The sequence below is a fragment of the Coffea arabica genome, chromosome 3e, assembly GCF_036785885.1.
Source record: "Coffea arabica cultivar ET-39 chromosome 3e, Coffea Arabica ET-39 HiFi, whole genome shotgun sequence".
NCBI lineage: Eukaryota > Viridiplantae > Streptophyta > Magnoliopsida > Gentianales > Rubiaceae > Coffea > Coffea arabica.
Genome location: NC_092315.1, coordinates 22,630,879 through 22,638,035, shown reverse-complemented (window position 1 = coordinate 22,638,035; position 7,157 = coordinate 22,630,879). Strand labels below are relative to the sequence as shown.

Genomic DNA, 7,157 nt, shown 5'->3' with positions numbered 1-7,157 from the left:
TTATTTTTAGAGGGACCTATGGCCCGTCATGTATGGTATCATTTTGCAAGGCAGTTTGGGATGGTGCACCTCATACGCTCTTCTATATCTGCGATGCTTAGCTCCTAGCTGTTGTCAATCTCCTCTGGCTCCCTGGATCATATTCCTGTGGTTATGCCGGTGGTTGTATTTTGGTTTATATGGAAGTCTAGAAATAATGCATGGTTTCATGTGGAGGGCCATAGTGAGCAGAGAGTGATCTTCCTGGTTAACGCTTTCTTGGAGCAGCTAGGTGCAGCGAAAATTTTTAAAAGAACACATTTCTCAGCAGATTTGGACTGTGGTTGGGCTAACATGGAGGTCCCTCAACCTTTTATTAGGCGGTGGCACCTTGTCACTTGGAATAAACCAATATGCCCTCAGCTTAAGCCAAATACGGATGCAAGTGTGCGTAATGGTCGAGCTTTTGGCGGCGGGTTCTCCGTGACCATGAAGGCAAATTGATCTTCACCTTCGACAAAGAGTTCGGGGAGGAATGTGTACTTATGGCCAAATGCTTGTCTTTACTTCATGGACTCCGTTTATGTCTTGGTAGGAATTTGGTTTCATTTCAGGTGGAAGTTGATTCACAACCTCTAGTTCAGATGATAAAGTCTACCTCTCTGGCATCATGGCCATTATCTAATATTCTTTGTCAGGTGAGAAGGTTTCTATCTTTAGCATCAGCAAATATTGCTCACATTTTTCCGAGAGGCAAATTCCGCTACTGACATGCTCGTAGCACTTGCTTTACCTTCAAATACGCTTTTTCATTCGGTCTCTGACCTTCCGCCAGCTATGCAAGCAACTTTGCTTCTAGATAGTATGCAGGTTCCTTCATTGAGGACTTCCACTGTAAGGGAGTTGTAGTCCTTTTTAACTTGGTGTCGATCCCTGTGCTGAGGCCCCACCAGGCTCTCCTCAAGATTGTATATTCTTTGATTATTAATAATAAAAGTTGGCTAGCATCCCACCCCTGCGTGCGTACGGGGTTTGCCGTGGAAAAAAATTATTAAGGGTATATTTGGCATCAAAAAAGGAAGAAACACGATTATATACTATAGTAATAGAATACGGATAGAATAAAAAAATTAATTTAAAAAATGTATTTAAATCCATTCACTATCCAATTTATTTCTTTTATATCGGGAACCTTTCAAAACATAAGGATGGCAATCATATCATCAAGTAATCCACCCCAAATAATAAATACATCCACTTAAGCTACCTAAAAGCATTTAATTGATGCCGCATGACACTAATTTAAGCATCTTTACAACTACAGTAGATTTTTTTTTTTGCTTTTAGTAAAGTAAAAGTTTGGATAGTTTTTACTCTAATTACTACCACAGGTCAAAGAATACCTCCAGGACCATAGGTCATTTTCAAGGATAATGATTACTTGGTTTATCAAGCACTTTCACTACTACAAAAGTGTCCTTTTATGACATTCAAAAGCGTCATTATAAATCTATATCATGACGTTTAGGCTATAATGACGCTCTACTGAAAGCGTCGTCCATTCTCGCGTCACGATAGGTTTATGATAGTTTTACGTGTCCCAATTTATCATTATTATGACATTATTAAATGTCATTATTTATGCCTATTATGACACTTTATAATGACAAGAAATGCTTGAGTACAATAACATATCACAACACTTTTTTAATATAAGTAGATAGCAATATTATGACACTTTTGAAGAGTAACTAGATCAGGCCTTTATGACATTTTCTACTTGTTAGTATAGCATCCAAATTAAAGTGTTTCAACTTCCTGTTGCATATTATCTAACGTCAGAAATCACATTTCATCCTGCTGCACAAGCATCTCAGATCCTAAATTTTGAAGGATTGTAACGTAGCTAGTACAATAATATAAAAGAAGCAATGCAATCATCCAAACTTGAGCAAAAGTACATCATCCAAAAAATCCACACCAAAAGTGTCTACAAATTACATACTAATTTAGATGATTTTAAATTAGTCGTGTACATATGAAGGACACCTTTAACAGCAACTCAACTACAAAGTAAGGAAGATGTCTTCAAAAAACTGCCACTTGACCCAATGTTGCTTTAGTTTTCTTCAATATTCACCTACAAGTGTCGTAAACCAAACAAGACAAATTACAATTCACACAGGCAAATGAGATGATGAATAATAAACACAAACAAATATAAGAGAAAAAGAATCCACTCCGTGACTAGCATAACTCCGATCCCCACACGTGGACAAGCAAAAATATTCCAGCTTATAAGTTAAACTGGAATAAAAATTCTCAATCAGCTCTGGATTGGCCTGCTCGGGAAGAAAGGATAATCCCAACAAAAAAGCTTTGGCTGTGGTGCATTTGCTCTGCAGTAGTAACATAAAAATTCTGAAGCACACTTGATAGTGGACATAAAATAAGTAACGTTAGATACAGAAAATCACTAATGGTGCATAACAGCATGATAACTGCTGAGCCCAGGAGATTCATCATAAATCATAAATGAACAAAAATCAAACTAAAAGCTTTTCTGTTCTAAGTTTAAAGACTATGCTAAGAGTGGGAAACTATTTTACTAATTACAACTCAAAGGTGACTGACGGGTTGTAATAAGTAGAGCAAGAAGTTTATCAGTTGGAACAAGCAATAGAAGGACACAATCACTAAAGAGTAGTCCTTCAAAGTAACCTCACAACACTTACTTTTCTTTTTTGCATGTTTACCTGCCATAAGTATTTTATGATAAGGAATATTTTAAGTTATGTAAAGCATCAGAGATTCAAGTCTCTCTTTCTTTCTTTCTTCTTGTTCTTCTTTTTTATTTTTTAACACAACTACATTGAAAAGTAGGTTCATGAAACAAATATTAAAATACAAAGAAACTGGAAAGTATTAGGTACTTTAATATAAGGAGCAACATATCTGGGCACTGACATTGACATTGAGCTTGCCAATTGGGTAGCAGAATCTGGGCATTGAGGAAGTCAGGCCTACCCAAGACCCTTGGATCCTCTAACTTAATACATGCCCTTTACAATGGCATTTGAGACAGTTTCTCGTAATTATAGTTTCATAATTTTACTTACTACCTTCATCTTTGCAACAAAATCAAGTTTCTTCACATCAGCTTACGATCTCTACATGTTTGTCTACTAATGGTACAGAGCTACTATGTTTAGAAAGTCAACATAACCACTAGTTTGTCAGCTACCGAAGTTCATTAATAATCATCTATCTAATGCAGGTTGAAATGCAAAAAGGCAACTACCATACTTCACTTCATGATCTTTAGGTTTCTAGTGAAATTCAAGAGGCAACAATAAATAGCAGGCTGATTTATTACAAAACCAGAAATTCCACAAGATAAGGAGCACGAATAGTAATACAATATGGAAATGCGAATTAACCCTGAAGTAAAGTTACAATAAAACATGGAGACCAGAAATGCATAACACATTCACATAGTTTTCTAGGAAGACAAGCCCCTAATTAGAGTCAAACAATCTCAGATGCAGTAGGCTTATCCCATACTAACATGTACCTTATAACATCTGTTAGAAGTACCATGTATTCTCATGAGCTCTACTATTCTACAAGGGACTCTATCCTGAAATCCCAGCAAAATGAGCAGAAACAAGCTCCAAAAAGTGAAACCGATATATGTTTCAAACAAAAAAGGCCTAAACTAAATGTAAGTTAGTTAGTTAGACACAGATATCCAACCAATAGAAGCACAATTTACAAACATCAGCAAAAAAATAGCTGCAAGAACCAACACAAATAGACAATACATCTCTTTAATCAGGACAAAAACAAGTTAAACTACCTGATACCAGCATCACCGACAATTCTGATGGCCATTCCCGCGGAAAGGCCAGTGAGACCGCAAGCCAAGCCAGAAGAAAGATGTGCATAGCCATCAAAGAGGTAATAAGCTTTGGTCTTAGAATTAATTCCAGTACTGATGACGACAACAATAATCAAACCGTAGATACCCAGCACACCAGCCATAACAACCGGGACGATCGACTTCATCACAAGCTCTGGTCGCATCACCCCCATTGATTCCACTCCTACCCACTCTTCGTTGTCCCATAAGCAGCTTCCATGCCTAAATTCCCATAATAAATAGGAAAAATGAAAAACATAAATCGACATGAAATTTGATAAAAAAAAATGTAAACGTAGTTATCTATGTTAGGGTTAGGGATCGTACAGGAGAAGACAAGGGCGGCAGCCGCGCCGAGGAAGCCAAAAAAAGGAGCAATTTCATCGCCGCTAAAAGTTGATGACATTTTTCTTCAGATTAAGATCGCTTTTAGGTTACAAACTAGAAAATTGATCGGAAATTCGATCGAAAGAGCTTTCCGGAATTGGGGGCTCTCTCTCTCTATTGCAGCGATCCGATTGGTAATTTTGGGTGTTTTGACACTGCTGCGCTGTTCCGCTCCAGATCACATGTTTCAATTGGAATGATTGGTTTTATCCGGAGAGAAAAAATTGGGGGATGAAAGAGTAGAGCTTGAGATCAGGTAGGTTCTGGAGGAGGGCTTACAAATTTTTTGAAAAAAAGGCGTCTTAGCGGAGAGTTTCAGCATTTTCTGTTTTTTTTTTCAATCTGTTTCCAGCCATTACGACATCGTTATGGTGTTTTCTTTTTCTTTTTAATGACCATTCCTATTGCATGTCATATTAAGATTGTATTATGACATTTTTCTAAAAGTGTCATAATAGATGTGTCATTAAAGACTATTTTTGTAGTAGTGTTTCATGTATAAGTAATCTATTATAATTTATTGAATAGGAGATTATTTGCAACTTTTATTTATAATAATACTTTAACACCTTGTGATTTTATGTATGGGAAATAAGTTTAAAAAATAAAAAACATATTTATGATGCAATTAGAATAATTTAAAAAAATCACTCTCCAAATAAGGTAAATTGAAAAAATAAATGTTGATTGCTTTTCCAATTCCTCTTCTATTATGGTACTAGAGACGATTGCTATACAACTGTGTCAATGTCATCATTGATATGAATAGAGGAACTATAGACTTGACTTCAATTCGGACTACAGACTTTTCAATAGCTAACTTAGAGAGCCACACTTATCTTAACCATGCCTAAAATTTTTGCAGTTGGCACTTTGTACTTGCAAGTAATATTCAAATATTCTCTCCTATCGGCATTAGATGCTCTTTTTATTGTTGTGCTCTTTTGATTGTTTAGGAGCAACTAGAATTTTGCTAGTTGAAAATGGCAAGAGGTGACAATAGCAGGAAGAGGCCACTAGAAACGAGCTATGAGACATCAAGTGGCAAGCTCCTTCTCGAGATGTTTGGCCAAGTTGGTTTCCATCAATTTGATGGCTATGGTTCAATCAATTTTTCTGACTTTGGGGCAAGATTGCAGGGGTGGGTTGTGGGAGTGAATTTTTTGTTTTTGGTTAATGCAATATTTATTTCTTAGTTTTTTTGGCTTAATATTGATCTATAATGGTTCATTATGTCAAAATTTGTGACTATAATGGCTGGTGGTTGCTTTTATTTGTTTGAAAAGTTTACATTTTGAAACAGTTAATGTCATTATTGGAAAAAGAAAATCTTGTTTTCAGGTGATTAACTTTTGTATATGCAAATATTTTCTGGACTAGTTGTAAAATCTTGACCAAGAATCCTAAGATTTAAGAAAGAATTCAACTATTTGTTACTTTACATGGATATTTGGTTTTCCATTGGAAAAACATGTTGATGTTAATGGTATAATTCCAATTTAGCTTAATCCATGCAAGTCTAGTAGACTTTAGGTTCTCCTAATTGGCCACCGCTAAGGATATTGCTTTGAAACTTTTTAATTAGCTACCTATTTCATTTAATTGTTTTTTCAAGCTTTATTCCTTCTCAATTGAAAAATTCTTAGCATTGTATCCACCAATATACCTCAAAAACAATATTATATGTGATTGGTGCAAGTTTTTTTTTTTTTTTTTTTTGGAAGGAGGGGGGGAGTGGTGTGTGGTGGAGGAGGATTCTCTTCCTCTATAGTATACTCAATTGTGAAAGTTTTATTTCAATGTTCATTTTTAAGCACACTATTACTAGTATTATTGGTAACTCAAAAATGTTTATGATGATTAGAAAGTATATGCTTGTTACTTGTCTCATTTATCAATTATTTTACATTAGATGTTGTATGTGGTCTTACAAGATAGCACTAATATGGTCTATTAGTATCTGTTTTCTGGTGCGATGACAGGTTTGTGGCTGGACATAGGTGTGGTAATAAGCAGTTCCATAGGTTGGAAGTATGGGATGAACTGGTGGATGAAGAAGGGAATGAGTCAGCTGAGGAGGAAGATACACTAGATGAAGGTAAGCTAGCCCACATATCCCTCAATGCTATGACCAGCATGTCGGTACCAAACTTCAGAACCATGAGGGTCACGGGACACGTTGGAAAGCAAAATGTGAACATTTTTATAGACTGTGGCAGTTCACACAATTTCATTCATCCTAGGGTGGTGCAGAAATTAGGGGTCAAAACCATGAAGGTTGAACCATTGGTGGTAGAAGTAGCAGATGGGAACAAATTAACCACCCAAGACCTCTATCCTGGATTCACGTGAAAGATGCAAGGGCAGGAATTCAAGGCAGATCTATTGGTGTTGCCTGTGGGAGGATGTGAGCTGGTTCTTGGTATGCAATGGTTGACGACTCTTGGAGATGTAAAGTGGAATTTCCAGGAGCTCAGAATGGAGTTTATACGGCATGAGCACAAGGTGGTTCTGAGAGGGATGAAACAACAAGGGTTGTAGTTAGTGAAAAGGAAGAAGATGCAAAAGATCCTTCAGAAACCTGAACAAATTGTGACAGCACAACTTTGATGCTATGGCTGCTGAAACAGGTGGAGATCAGGTTAGTAGTTTAGTAGAACTTGAACAACTATTGAATGACTATGATGACGTGTTTCAAGAACCTAGTGGACTACCTCCAGAAAGATTGCATGAGCACAAGATTATTCTTAAAAATGGGACAGAACCTATCAATGTGAGACCCTACAGGTATCCTACGTTTCAGAAAGGAGAAATTGAAAAACTAGTAGCTGAAATGTTAGCTTGTGGTATTATTAGACCTAGTTCAAGT

General features: G+C 36.5%; 1 pseudogene; it reads right to left on the bottom strand.

Annotated features, from left to right (window-relative positions):
• Window positions 1-1,916: 1,916 nt before the first annotated feature.
• LOC113736658 (V-type proton ATPase 16 kDa proteolipid subunit-like) lies at window positions 1,917-4,607 on the bottom strand (annotated as a pseudogene).
• Window positions 4,608-7,157: the final 2,550 nt, after the last annotated feature.